Genomic DNA, 14,906 nt, shown 5'->3' with positions numbered 1-14,906 from the left:
TCATGTAGCGTGTGTCACGCCTTTTCATCAAGAGTCCTCCAGGAGAGGAAGAACAAATTAATCCTAAAAGGTTTGATTAAGCCTTCCTTCGAGGAGGCTTTATCTTCATCTTCCTCTCCTTCAAAAAAGAAAAAAGCGTTGGCTCCGACCAGTCTGTCGGAACCGACTGCCAAAAAACCTAGGCAGGCTTCTCCATCGGCTCCATGGACTTCGGAGCCGAGGACGGAACGGTCTGCCTCGATGCCTCCAGTCTCGACCCCTCTGGTTTCGGAGCCGAGGGCTGGGGCATCGAGAGGCGGGTCACCTTCATCGGCTCCACTGATATTGGAGCCGATGAAGGTTGCCGGCTCAGACTCTTTCACTTCGGCGCCGAAGTCCTCATCGGCACCGAGGGCAATTGCACTGAGATCTCCCTCGGAACCGATAATTATTGAATCCATTCGGAGCTGGTCCCCTAGTCCTATGGAGCCGATGGAGAAATCGATTCGGACCCGATCGGTATCGTCCAAATCCTCCAAGATGTCGGATTCGGACATCGACAGGGTGCTCCTAAGACTCTTCCAGTCTCCGGTGTTCCAAAAGCTAGTTTCGGCTCCAGCCCATTCGGCTTCGGAGCTGATGGTCCACCTTCCTACTATGGTTCCTCCTCCAACAGCCTCGGCACCGTTGGAGCCGGTGCTGGTGGAACCGGTGGAGGTTTTAGGGTCGGGTTCGTCCCTTACTCCAACTCCGGCTCTTGAGTTGGAGTTCGGTACGTGGACTTCTTCCGTCGGCCCCGGGGGGGATGCTTCGGGATTGATGTTTTCGGTCCCAAGTCTTCCTCTCAGTGCGTTGGCTGCGGGAGTGCCGTCTACCGTCATGACCATGGAGGTGGGACCCTCCCGGGATTCTGGTGGTCCCGCCTTCAGGGCTATGAGGAGTGCGTTAAGCCAAATCATCTTTGGCTACCTCCACGGTCTCCCCAGCTCCTTCCCTGCATACCGAGACTGGGTCTTTGGCAGTACCCCTGTCCTTAGACAGCGGAGCCCCGGGGCCTGAGGTTACCCCCACTGGGGTTTCCCCCCTCCTGGAGGTCCTTCTGAAGCTTCTTTGGAAGAACCCCCCAGAAAAAGATTGTGCAAGAGGAAGCACGTTGACTCCCCTGATGAGTCTCTTACATCAGACACTGATCTCGATGATGCAGAGGGGTCCCCTAAGTCATCCTCGGATGATGTCTCCTTTGCAGACATCCTGGAAGCCCTTAAACAACAAGGCGGCTGGCAGTCCAAACCCCCTTCTGCTGATGAGTCGGTGTTCCTTAAGGCCTTCAGGGCTCAGCCCTCCGCCTCCTGGGTGTCTCCGCCCTTCGAGCTCTTGGATTTGATCTGTCGAAGGGCATGGGAACACCCAGACTCTGTGGAACCGGTGCCTGCTCGTCCTAATTAATTTCTCTCGGCACCCCCTGAAAAAGAGTTTCTAACTAAAGGTGTGGCTGTAGATGCTTTGGTGGTGGCATCTGCTACCCAGCAAGAAGTAGCAGAGGCTTCGACGTCCATCCATCCTCCTAATAAGGAGTCTAGGAGCATGGATCGGTATGGAAAGCGCACCCTAAGTTCAGCGGCCTTTACATTAAGGTCCTTGAACTACCTTACGCACTTTACCAGATTTCAGAGGGATCTGATTAAAGAGCTTTCCGATACCCTCTTGGGTAACCTGCCTGAGGAGATGGCCCAGACGGTTGGCTCTCAGCTGCTACATTATCGTCCATTTCAAACTCGTCCATGAGGCTCATTTCTTATGCGGCCGAAGGGGCGAGTAGAGCGGCGGGTACAGGCATTGCTCTACGGAGACAGGCCTGGCTACGCCTGTGTCATTTCGTGGAGGCCTTTAAGTCTTCCTTTGCCGACGCCCCCTTTGATGGGTCCTCCCTGTTTGGACCCAAGGTAAAGGACACACTGACCCGCTGCGAACAGGAGGGTAAGACTCTGACTGCCGTAGGGGCACGATTTTCCACTCCCTTTCGGCCTTATCCCAAGGCTAAAAGAGGAGGGAAAATGTGGTTCTGTAGATCTCAGAAGCCTTACCCCTCTCAGCACAATGATCCCCCTTCCAGAGGCAGGGGAGGGGGAAATTCTTCCGGAAGACGCCGTCCCAGAGGCGGCAGAGGCCCTCGCAACACTGGAGACCGCGAGTCCTTTCGTGGCTCTTCAGCCTTTCACAGTCCCTGAGGGATTGCCCGACTGTGCAGCTCCAGAGCCAGTCGGGGGTTGTTTTTCGAGGCACCTAGAAGCCTGGGAAGGTATCACTCAGGACCGATGGGTGCTTTGAATTATCGCCGGAGGTTACTCCATCCCTTTCTTTCATTCTCCACCTCAGTCCAAAAAAATCCCGGACCCGCCACCCAGTCAACGGGAAACTGCAGCCTCAGAAGTTTCAAAGCTGCTGCAAAAAAGGAGTCATCCAACCGGTCCCTGCAGACCAGATCGGATTAGGGACTTACTCAAGATTCTTTTTGGTGCCAAAAAAGACCGGGGACTTGAGACCCATTTTAGATCTCAGCATTTTAAACCGTTCAGTCAAAAAGTCCAAGTTCCGAATGGTCACCCTACAAGCCATTCTCCCATTGCTGGAGAAAGATGTTTGGATGTGCTCCATAGATCTCAAGGACGCTTATTACCATATCATGGTACATCAAGCGTCCAGGAGACATCTGCGCTTCAGCCTAGGAGGCAGTCATTTTCAGTTCCGTGTGCTGCCCTTTGGTCTCACCACAGCCCCCAGGGTGTTCACCAAATGTTTGGCGGTCGTGACTGCTCACCTGAGAAGTCTAGGATTCCAGGTGTTTCAGTATCTAGACGACTGGCTCCTAACTGCCACCTCCGAGCATCTACTATTGCGGAGCCTACAAGCCACGATTTCCCTGGGCAATTCCCTTGGAATCACTTTCAATTGGCCAAAGTCTGTATTGCTGCCATCTCAACGCATGAGATTCATAGGAGTAGAGATAGATTCAAATCAAATGCGGGTCTATCTATCTGCAGACAGAATACAAACCATTCAGGCTCAAGTTCGAGCCTTACTTCCCAGATCCAAAGCCCCAGCCAGAATGGTCCTGCAGCTACTGGGTTCCATGTCCACCACGGTTCTTCTAGTTCCCCTGGCAAGGTTGCACATGAGAATTCTCCAGTGGCTTCTTTCAGCTCAGTGGTCCTTTCAGGAACTCCCTCTCAGTCACCTCATATGGATCACGGAAACCTGCAAACGGGACCTTCGCTGGTGGCTAGTGCCCTCCAACTTGGATCAGGGATGACCCTTTGTTCCACCTCCTCCTGCGGCCACTTTGACCACGGACGCCTCCCAGATGGGGTGGGGGGGCATTCCCTGGGCAGGTCAGTCCAAGGCAAATGGCACCCAGAAGAGACCCTACTTCATATCAACATCCTAGAAATGAGGGCGGTGCTTCTGTCCCTTCAAGCCCTTCACAATTACCTCCCTCAGGGCGTAATTGCCGTTCACTCAGACAACATGTCAGTTGTCTGGTACCTGAACAAACTGGGAGGGACCAGATCCTATCCTCTTTGCAGAGAGGCCATGAGAGTTTGGGAATGGGCAGTGTCGACCAAACGCTTTCTAGTGGCTACTCATATCTTGGGCAAGTCCAATGTGATAGCCGACAGACTGAGCAGAACCATCCTCTCTCCTCACGAATGGTCTCTGAACATTACAGTTGCAAATCAGATATTCAGCAAATGGGGAGTTCCGTGTTGCGACCTCTTCGCGACTCCACTGAATGCGAAGTGCAAAAAGTTCTTTTCCCTCACCCCGGCTCCGGGGAAGAGCCCCATGGACGCACTAGCCTGTCCTTGGCCCACCGACTTGCTTTATGCCTTCCCCCCAGTTCCTCTCCTTCCCAGGGTGATCCAAATGGCATCTCTCTTGGGGAGCAAAATGATCTTAGTCGCTCCTTACTGGCCTCGTCAAGTATGGTTCCCCTATCTTCGGAAGTATGCTCTGGAGGGTCCATGGTTCCTGGATCAGATCCCAGACCTTTTGGTTCATCAGTCGGGACTATTCCACCAGTCCCTACACACCTTAAAATTGACGGCTTGGCTCCTCCTCTTCCGACTATAGTAAGGAAGTTATACATTGGATCCAGAAGTTGTACACATCTTATCTTCGGCCCACAAGTCTACTGCAAAGAAATTGTATTCTAGCAAATGGAAAAGATTTGCTATTTGGGCTCAACTCCGGGGCCTGGATCCCATCACTATTCCCGTATCAGAAGTACTGAAATTTCTAACTTCTCTTTTTAATTAAGGCTTTTCAGTCTCTACCATCAAGGTTCAATTGGCAGCTATTTCCAATTTTCCCGAATCTATAAACCCACCTTTAATGAGCAACAGATTGTGTAAGACCTTCTTGAAAGGTGCTGCGCTTTTAAGACCTCCGATTTCTTATCCTGCTCCTCCATGGGATCTCGATGTGGTGTTACGCGCCTTAACTTCCTTCCCCTTCGAACCGGCAGCGACATGTGATTTTAAATTTCTATCGTGGAAGACCGCCTTTCTGGTGGCAATTAATTCTGCCAGGAGGGTTTCAGAGCTTCAAGCTTTGTCCGTAAAACCTCCGTACTTGGTTTTTCACAAAGACAGAGTATCTGTCAGGCCAAATCCTTCCTTTGTCCCTAAAGTCTGTTCCAGTTTCTGCCTACAGCAATCATTAGAATTTCCAGTCTTCTTTCCGAAGTATTCTAACAAGGCGGAATTCATATTCCACACATTGGATGTCCACAGGCAGTTGCGTTTTTATTTAGATAGGACCAAACAAACAAGGAAAACAGATCAGTTGTTTGTATCCTTTGCAGATAATAAATTGGGCAAAGCCGTCACAAAGGTCACTATTGCCAAATGGATTAGGGACTGTATTACTCAAGCTTATTCTTATTCTAACAAAGAACTTACCACCTCTGTCAAAGCTCATTCTACAAGGGCTATGGCTACTTCGATAGCATTTCATTCTAAGCTTGCCATTAGTGACATTTGTGCTGCGGCTACATGGTCTTCCCCGCACACTTTCATTTCCCACTACAAATTGGATGTGGCATCTAGAGGACGAGCTTCATTTGGTTCCACAGTGCTCAGGAGTGTTTTCCAATGAGCCACCCAGGATTTAAGTGCTAGGGACGCTGTCCCATCAGTATTGAATGTAGGCGAGATAGGATCACATAACATCTTTTAGTTATGTACTTACCATAACTTTAGATGTTTGGGATCCATCTCGCCTACATTCCTAATAACCCATTCTCCTTCCCCCTTCCTTGGAGATAAGAGGATATCAGAAGGTCCGAATCCTGTTGTTTCATCTTGAAACATCTAACAATGTTATATAAACAAGTTGTGCATGTGTGCATGAATGCGGACAAACAAGATCTGGGGGATTAGTGGTGGTGCATCCTGGGATAAGAAATAGCTCAGCCAATAAGAGGCCTCGCTCTATAGCATAGCGTGCCGAGTCGGAGCCGAGGGATCAGCTCCGAGCCCATCAGTATTGAATGTAGGCGAGATGGATCCCAAACATCTAAAGTTATGCTAAGTACATAACTAAAAGTTATGAATTTTTGAGTTATTGAGATGGTTTTTAACCCTTCTATTATTGATACAAGCACATATTTCTTAATGAGAATGGATGTATATATACATACGTGCTTTAATACATCTGTTTTAATATATTTGTTTTTATATATGTTTTTCACATATATATTAGTAGTAAGTGTTTTTTAATTATGAATATGATTTTTTACTTATGAATATGCTCTTTTAGATTTTGTAATAGTATATGGAACCATAACAATTTTATGTGATTTTATTGGCTGTGTGATTTCATTGGCTGGGTGGATCATATGTTTTGTATTAAAACAACTCGAATAAAATGTCTTTATCAAAGTCTGAAGAAGCATCCTTAGCAGATGTGAAAGCGCTTACTTTCTTACAATAAAAGCAGTTTTTACTATATCAGTGACTGGTTGGCTTCGATTGTTGTGGAGTTACCTGCATTTTCTTTTATTGGATACTTTGGTTTGAATATAGCAGGTACCTTACCCCCAGAGGATTTTTTTGGTCTACATAGAAATTTCATGCATGACAAATAGAACTCAGAAACTTCCAGTAGAAGTAAACTCTTTATAAATTCTCTCTCCATTTGTCAAAACAGACCAAGTTTTAAATTCCTATCTTTATTTTCCTACTTTCAAATAGAATGTTGGACCGAACCACAGAAGACAGATATTTTGTTGAGAAAAAAACAAGTCATGTTCATCATATGGGTCAGTGTTCCGATAGAATTCCTGACATATGGGAATTGGCCACAAACAAATGTCCACCTGCCCAGCCTGACCCCTAGAGCATTGTGTATGTCAGGTGGGATGACTCCTGTAAAAAATGAGGACACACATTTGTGTGTCGGATAAAATGGCAGCCAGATGGCTCCATCTTCAGTTTTTTTTATACCTGAGGAATATGAGCTTCTTAGCAAGAAAGTTTGTGGTCATTCAGTCTGACCAGGAGCTCTAGATTTCCAGAGCCTTCAGAAAGGTATGTATCCTATTAGAGAAGCAGTTTTTTGCATATCTGTTCACTCTTGTGTCTGTTATTGCTGTGCTGGTAAAGTTTTGAGGGAAACCATGCTTTTTTCCTGGTGCATGCCTTGTTCAGCTGAAGCTTCTGTAAGTATGGATACTGCCTCATAAGTTCATAGGTAGGTACTAGGCTATCGGCCCTAGGGGGGCTATACAAGCCTAGCCATAATGATTCCCTGGCTATTGCTTCCCACAAATATTTACTTTCCTGGAACCCTGTCTAGCAGGGCTACTGATGTGATCCCTGGGGTGAATTTCCTATCTCTCATCAAGTCTTCAATTCCTCTTGAAAAGAGCCATTGAGGTGCTTTGCCTGACATGTATGAGCAGCCTATTCCAGAGTATGGGGAGTCCCTGAATCAGGAACCTATCCCTCCAGCATATTCTATTCATCGTGATGACAAGGTTAAGATCTCTGGAGCATGTGGCTCAGCGGGATTGGGATTTCTTTAAGTGTAGCGTGTCCAACAACTCTGGATTTGACATGGCCTTGTATGTTAGGCAGAGATATAGCCTCTGAGTAGGCGATATGCGACAGAGTATAGCTGGAGTTTCTTTAGATGGTCAGTATAAGGCATCTGCTTTAGGCCTGTGATTCTTTTTGTGAGGTATTTCTGTGGCCTTTCTAGTTGTTGCAGATGTATTGTGAGGTACATACCAAACTGGGCATTGTATTCTATAATGGGTCTAATGAGGGATGAGTACAGAGTGACAATGAACTCCTTTTTTTCTGGATGAAACGCCCTTGGTAATGAGGTGTGCCACGTAGAATGATTTTCAAACTGTTGTGGCTATGTGGTTATCAAAGGTGAGACCACTGCCCACCTGTGTCCCTAAGTTTCTTAGTACACTTTCAGTGTTTAATGTACTGCCACCTATGTGGTAGTTCACAGGTACGTGTTTTTTTCCCAAAGGAGACTATTCATTTTTTGGCATTTAGCTTGAGCCCATGGCTCTGGTACCAGGCATCTGTTTTGGTAAGGCCCTTTCGTAGTACATCCACAACACTTGGGGTTTTAATAATGCTCCCAGCTTTGTAAGCCAGAGTCCCTTAATGTTGGCCTGTACTTCTGAGAAGTAGATGCCAAACAAAAGTGGTCCCAGGACAGAACCCTGCGGTACAGCACTTGTCACTTGTCTGGAGCTGGATTTGGAGTCGGCTACTTTTACAGTGTGTGTTCTGTCAGTAAGCCAGTTTGCAACCCATCAAGTGACGTAGGGATTAATGCCTAGCTTAGTAAGTTTATTTATGATTCCAGAGTGGGGGATAGTGTCGAAAGCCTTGGTGAGGTCCAAGTAGGCTGTGTGAACCACCTTACTCTCATCCACATCTCTGGAGACTGATTCGAAGATGTGGTTCAAGAGGCAAGATCAGCCCTTCACAAAGCTAAACTGGGTGGGGTCCAGTGTTTGAAGGTTGCCATTGTCTTTGTTTATAAGTTCCATGATAATACATTCCATGGCCTTGCAGATCAGGCTTGTCAGACTGATGGGACGGTAGTTCCCAGGATTCAAAGTGGATCCCTCCTTGTGGAGTGGGATGACTGTAGCTGTGTGCCACTCTGTGGGCATGAAGCCTGAGGTGAGGCTATGATTAAACATGACACACAGGTGTGGTGCCAGTTCATTTTGTAGTTCATGCAGTACACAGCCCGGGATGTCGTCTGGTCCCATGAATGCTGTATTCTTGGCTTTGGAGAGTACAGTTTTACCTGAGTGGCCGTGATTACCTGAATTTGGCATTCTTTCGGTATTGAGATGGGCCCTTTAGGGGGAGAGGGGGGGTCAAGTTGGCACTGAATCTTTCTGCCAGGATAGTGGCAATATCCTTGGGATCAATATATCTAGAGCCATTCTGCTGTAGCTCAGAGCAGATCTTGAGTATTGCCATTTAGATTCTTGACATAGCTATAGAATGCCTTATGGGTGTCTTAGCAATCTTTGGCAATTTTGTTTTCCTAACTAGTTTTGGAAGATTTTATGAGGGATCTCAGCTTTCTACTGAGGCTGGTGAGGGAGTTTTTTGAATCCTGGGTTCTTCCTTTTTTTTTTGCAACAGTTTCTTCCTTCTGTTCAGCTTGTTTATGGCATGGGACCACCAGATTGGCTTCCTTTTTTAGAGGACAGGGTCTTAATTCTATTTGGGATGGCTCAGTCCATGCATGAGTGAATGTGCTCGTACAGCACCTTAGCATAGGATTCAGCAGTTGAACTTCCAGTTCCCATCTGCATGGGTGCCATGAAGTTTGTTACTACTGACCTGAGAAGCACAAAGTTGGCTTTGGAGAAGTTTTTTACGAAGGTTTCCTTAAAGGGGGTGGGATTTGTATATCAAGGGTGATTAGCTTATGTTCTGATCTGACCAACGAGGGGGTGACCACTGGTGTGGAGAATCGATCTCCCATGGTGGTAATGACCAGATCTAGAATATTGGTACCCCTGGTGGGACTATGAATTAGTTGCTCTAGAGCATTGGAATTTATGAATTCCAAGAGCCGTTGAGCAAAGGTGTTGATACAGGAGTAGTTTTCCCAGTTAATGGCAGGGTAGTTGAAATCACCCAGTATTAGGGTATTTGGTTGTAGCTTAATATTTTCCAGTATGTTTAGAAAGGTGTAGTGAGAATCTTGGAGCATGGTGGGGGCTCTGTAGCAAGCTGCAATTTGTATTGCGGTCTTCCTAGTGTTAGTTGCACCTGGACAATTTTAGATGCATTGTGTAGGGCAACCAGCCTGGAGGTATGAATATCCTTGGTGAATATGGACACTCCTCCATCTTTAGTGTTTCAGTCTTGGTTTGGTGAATGAAACGTGTGGTATGAGTTGTAGCCTGGTATTGCAGGGGTGCTCTCTGGTGCTTTGAACCAGGTCTCAGTTACTGCACAGATATCGATGTTCTGCATTTTTAGGAGAGCCTGGAGAGGGTGCATCTTGAAGTTTAGACATCTAGCATTGAGTAGCATTACCTTCAGATTTTGCTTGCTTGTACCTGTTAGTGATAGTTTTGTCCTTTGAACCTTGCCTAAAAAAGTCGCTGTAGGGATGGCAAGAGCCCTAGCCAGTAACCTGAATCCCAGTGGCGACAGCTGCAAACCACCTCTTTGCAAAGCATCATGGTTTGTCGATCATGTCGTCCCAGGCCAACAGATACTGGATCCCCTGTGAATGACACCAGAAGCTTAGCCAATTATTGAAGTTAATAATTTTGTCATTATACTGTGGTGTCATTCTGGGCAATGGCAGGATGCTACTCAGGGCTAGAGTCATGCCTGCCTGGGCTACATGATCTGAGAGCTCTTCCATGTCTCTTTTCACGTAGTCCAGTGAAGTACCTCTCAAGTCATTCACTTCAACATGGACAATGACAAAGTCATATTTGTACCTGTTATGGAGTGACTTGAGTGCATGCGTTATGTGGTGGATCCTGGCACCTAACATGCAACTAACTATAATTTTCTCCTTGTTCAGCCTGGTGAGTGGGACATCAGTGTGCCTGACTATAGTGTCACCTATGACTAAAGTGTTGGGTACACTGTCTTGCCTTAGGGGCCGCTGTTGGGTGGCACACTGGTGTTGTGAGCTGTGTGACACTTTGGTTGTGTTTGGAGGTGGTGTTTGCATTTCAGCTTCGGAGGTCTTTTTTGCTTGGGCAGGTTAATTTTAAGAGCATCTGCATATGTGTGTTTTGTGTTGCTATGTGTGGGGTTTGGTGGTGTGGGTTTTGAAGGACTATGTGTTGTTTGAGGTGTTGTGTGGGTGTTGACCTCTTGACTGTCTAGCACAATCTTGGCTGGAGAGAGCTTTGCTTCAAGTTTGGCTATGTAAGTGCGTCTCTCACAGGTTGTAGTGTTTGATGGTAGGAGTATTCAAATTCTAAGTGTTCTGCTTGGGGTAGCCTCATCTGTTGATTCATTTCCAAGTTTACGCAGGTTTTACCTGAAAAAAATGAAGTGCCATACCACACTATGTGCCTGTCTGATGCAGAAAAATTGGAAACCATAGTGTGAGCTTCAGAATAGTTAATCTGCATCTTTAGGGGCATCCTTGCCTCATCATTCTCCTGTCTGACACAAAAATGGGAGACCATAGTGCAAGCTTTAGAATAGTCATTGACCTCTTTAAGGGAATCTCTGCCTTCCAGGAAAGTCCAGAAATAACACTGCCATATGGTAACTGAGAGAGAGGACCATCAAAAAGGATGTTGAACAACAGAAGACCACTTTCCTTTTATTCATGAGGCCCAAGGGCATCACAACCCAATGAGTTCACTGCAACAGGCATTTAAGATACAGGTCAGTTTTTGCCTTAACACTTTTTAAACTGTGCAAGCATTTGAGCTTGTGTTCCAGGACTGAGTAGTGGGGGGTTGGTATTCCTGAAGTTTTGTTCACAAGAATATCAGACCTCCATTTTGCGTTAGCAGTTCAGTCTGGTAAAACAATATGTGGGAAGCCAAATTTAGGGCTACTTCAGTACGAGTTAGACCAACTCAATGCAATAAATCTGGTAAGAAACCTCATGCGGTGAATATGTTTATGCCTCGTAGGTCCTTGTTCTTGGTTCCTTGTGTATTTGGATAACATAATTTCTTGATATCAGTGTATTCCCAGGTTCAGACATCTCAGTCAATTTTGACTCTTCAGGAGTTTAAGAAATTAGTAGAAAAGATTTTTGCACAATAAACAACATAAAAAGTTACTTAACCTTTTGGACTTGGAAGAACCAAACCATAGGAGTTCCTATCATCTTAGAAGCTTTTTAGCTCTTTTTGGCAGTTTCATTGGAACCAGAGGTCCAACCCCGAGCCCCATAGAAAGCAGGGGACAGGGTCTACAGGATCCAGTAGGTTTGCCAGTAGATCTACAAAAGCACCATTGGTGACCCCACCATCTTTTTGGGATGCACTTAAAGGCGGCAAATTGGTTCTAGACCTTAATATTTTTCTGAATGGCAAAGAGATAGCATTCTGACCAGATTTGGGCAAAACTTCTATGTTGGCCACACTAGCCTTCAGGATGATTAATTACCAGATGCTCAAGATCAAATACCATGGCAAACACCTCAGGCAGCTGTATGACCTAGGTGTCAAATTAAGGGCAAATCCATTCCTCAAGTGACAGTTCTAGGCTAGTTTATTCAAAAGTTGGGAAAGGCATGCTTAAGTGGGTACTATGCAGCAGATGCAGCCTCCAGGGCAACCAGTAATGGATCAAATATAAAGCTACAAACATAGCTCCTGTCATAGAAGTAAAAAGGGAGCTGTAAATGCTATTCTGGACAAGAATGTCTTATTTGGGAAGTCAACCCAAGATGTCTTCAGTAAATTGGGGAAAAAAAGAGGAAAACATTATGTGAATAACTAGGCCAATTTTCACCCCTTTTCCAGCTACAGCTGTAGTTTTCTGTGGAAGACTGAGCCATTCTACAGATGCCAGACTAAAGACCAGCATTCTAGTAACAAGACGTGTTTGAAAAAACAGAGTTGTCATAAAAAGAGAAAGGCAAGTTAGGAAGGCCAACAGAAGATAGCCCAGCTAGCCCTACTTGACCTGTCATAATGAAATTGAAGCCCTTCTACACCCATTCTGCCCTTCCCTGGGGAGCATCCCATTATACTCTTGCTTAGGCAGCAGTCTTAGGCCAGTTTAGAGACAATTGGGTAAGCTTAAAGTTGAACAGCTGAATGCCATTGCTCTGTTCCATACTTTATAAGAATGTTTCACATCCAACAGGATCATAAAGCAATAGCTCTTCCTGTTCTCAAGCAGCAGCTGTTTAAAGATGTAGTAGTTTCAAAGAAGAATGGTCCCAACTTTTTATTCCAGGCTATTCCCAGTTCCCAAAAAAACAGATGGGTCTTTGGGACCAAATGTAGACCCCTTGAGGTTCTGTCTTATTTTTGAAAGTACAGCTGTTTAAAATGCTTCCCCCTGCAGTCTACCCTTTATCCCCCTCACACCAAGGGTCTGGCTAGTGATTTTAATTTAAAAGGTACATATCCTATTTCTGATTTGCAAGGATAACTGAAATGTTCCAGGATTCAGGACAGGTAACTGTTAATGTGAAGTTGTTCAATCTCACCGTTCTTTCTTGACTGATGGGTTCGGAGCTGATCCATTGGCTCCAGTACGGCCACATGCAATGCTCGAGGTCTTTCAGTAGCTCGAGGCCAAGCCCCTATCCCATGATGCACTGTGGATTACAACAGATCTAGTTTGCTGTGGCATTGGAGGTTCCAGTGAAAGCTCGGGCCAGTAAACTTTAAAAATTTTTCCATTTAGCACTTTGTTATATAACTGTACTAAATTTTTGACTTATGATAGTTAGCTTTGATAGCTTCCTTGCAGTTCCCCTTCCCATATGCTCATAAATGTTACTGTCTAAATATTTGGCCTCGTTTTTTTTGGCCTAGTTATCTTTGATAGAGTGTGTGTGCTTAAATAACTTTTTCTAGTAGTTCTAGTTCTAGCTATAAGTAGCTTATTCTAGTTGTATAGAGTTTTTTTGGATACGTTTAGAGCCTAGTATCTTTATTAATATCTGGTCTGCGGGTATTAAAGTAGTATCATGGCGGATGATAAGGACAAACATCCCAAGTCCAGTTTTAAAAAAATGTCTGGACTGCAATCAGAAAATGTCAGTTACTAATGGACATGTTACCTGTGTATATTGTTTAGGGGCTGTCCACTTACAAGAATCTTGTGCTGTTTGCCATTCCTTTTCTTCCAGAGTTTTGTTAGTGAGGAAAAGGGAGTTAATGGACAGGGGCTTGTTAAAACACCCCTTTCAAAAGGCTTTGAGTGACCAGGATGTGGCCAGCAAATCTTCTAAGTCATCTGTTGACTCTGACTCCAAGCATTCAAAAAAATCTGATGACTCTCTAATAGTATACATACCTTTCTGAGCGACATCGGCTCCACAGATTTCGGAGCCAGCCCAAAGCATTGGAGCCGGTATCCGAAGTGCCTCAGTCACCATTGCTCCAGTCGGCACCATCGGTGCATTCATCTATGTCATCTGTCAGCCTTTCAGATTTGGATATGGATTGATTGGTGCAGAAGCTTTTACAGGCACCAGGCCTTGATAAATTGTTGGCTCAGACAAGCGGTTTTGGAGCTGAAGACCACTACTCCTGCTTTGGCTTCTCCAACGGGCCATACTGGCCCTTCGGAGCTAGAAGAAGTAGACCTGTTGATCATGGAGCCTTCGGAATCAAGACTTGTTCCAGTGTCCTCTGCTCCATCCACTCTAATGTCCTTGGAGCTGACTGGGGACTCTAGGAGCCGACACACTCTAGTTGGATCCGTGGAGAATAGTCTGACCGACTTGGTGCTGATTCTTCCTCTCGGGGCTTCGGCTTGGATGAGCTTGGCTCCTACCTCTGGCTCTGAGCCCACTGCCTTAGTGCGGGATGGTTTGATGGTTCTCTTGGATCTGTTGATTCCTTCCCATCGGAGCCGTGGTGCCTTCGATGCCATGAGGAGAGCTTTGTTCCCCAAGACATCCTCTGCTTCAGGCCTTGCTTCCTCATCCTCTAAAGTGCCTGTGTCTGCTTCTGCTTCCATCATCCAGGCTAAGCGTAGAGTCCCAGAAACCCAGGTAGCCCCACAGGGTGCTCCCTGCTCTTCCGAGATGTCCTCAGATGCTCCAACTGAGGAGGTTCCCAGGAAGAAATTGTGCAAAAGGAGTCACTTAGATTCCCCACAGAAGTCTTTAACATCTGACACTGACTTGGATGAGTCAGAATGGTCTCCACGGTCCCCCTCTGCAGATATCTCCTTTGCTGAGATACTTCAAATCCTTAGGCAGGGGATGATGGGCAGTCCAAAAGCCGTACTGAGGATGAGTCAGTTCTCCTGAAGGCTTTCAGGTCTCAACCCTCCACCTCTTCAGTGTCTCCCCCTTCGATGAGCTCATGCATTTGGTTTCCCGAAGGGCGTGGGAGTCACCGGAGTCCATGGAGCCTGTCCCTGGGAGGCCTAACAAGTTTATATCAGCCCCACCAGACAAAATATTTTTAACCAAAGGAGTTCCTGTTGATGCCATGTTGATGGCGGCCACCAAAAAGGAAATGTCTGAGACTTCCTCATCTATCCATCTTCCTAATAGAGAGTCTAGGATCATGGGTAGATATGGGAAATGCATGTTCAGTTCAGCGACTTTTGCTCTCCATTCACTGAACTACTTAACCCATTGTACTAGGTTGCAAAGAGATCTCCTTAAGGAGTTGAGAGATACTCTTCAGGGTACAGTAGCTGCAGGTGCCTCTGATAAAGTTGCTGCCCAGCTTTCTA

Source organism: Protopterus annectens, chromosome 16.part0 (assembly GCF_019279795.1).
Source record: "Protopterus annectens isolate FY-2018-M chromosome 16.part0, PAN1.0, whole genome shotgun sequence".
NCBI classification, from domain to species: domain Eukaryota; kingdom Metazoa; phylum Chordata; order Ceratodontiformes; family Protopteridae; genus Protopterus; species Protopterus annectens.
Note: the sequence above shows the minus strand (reverse complement) of the source record.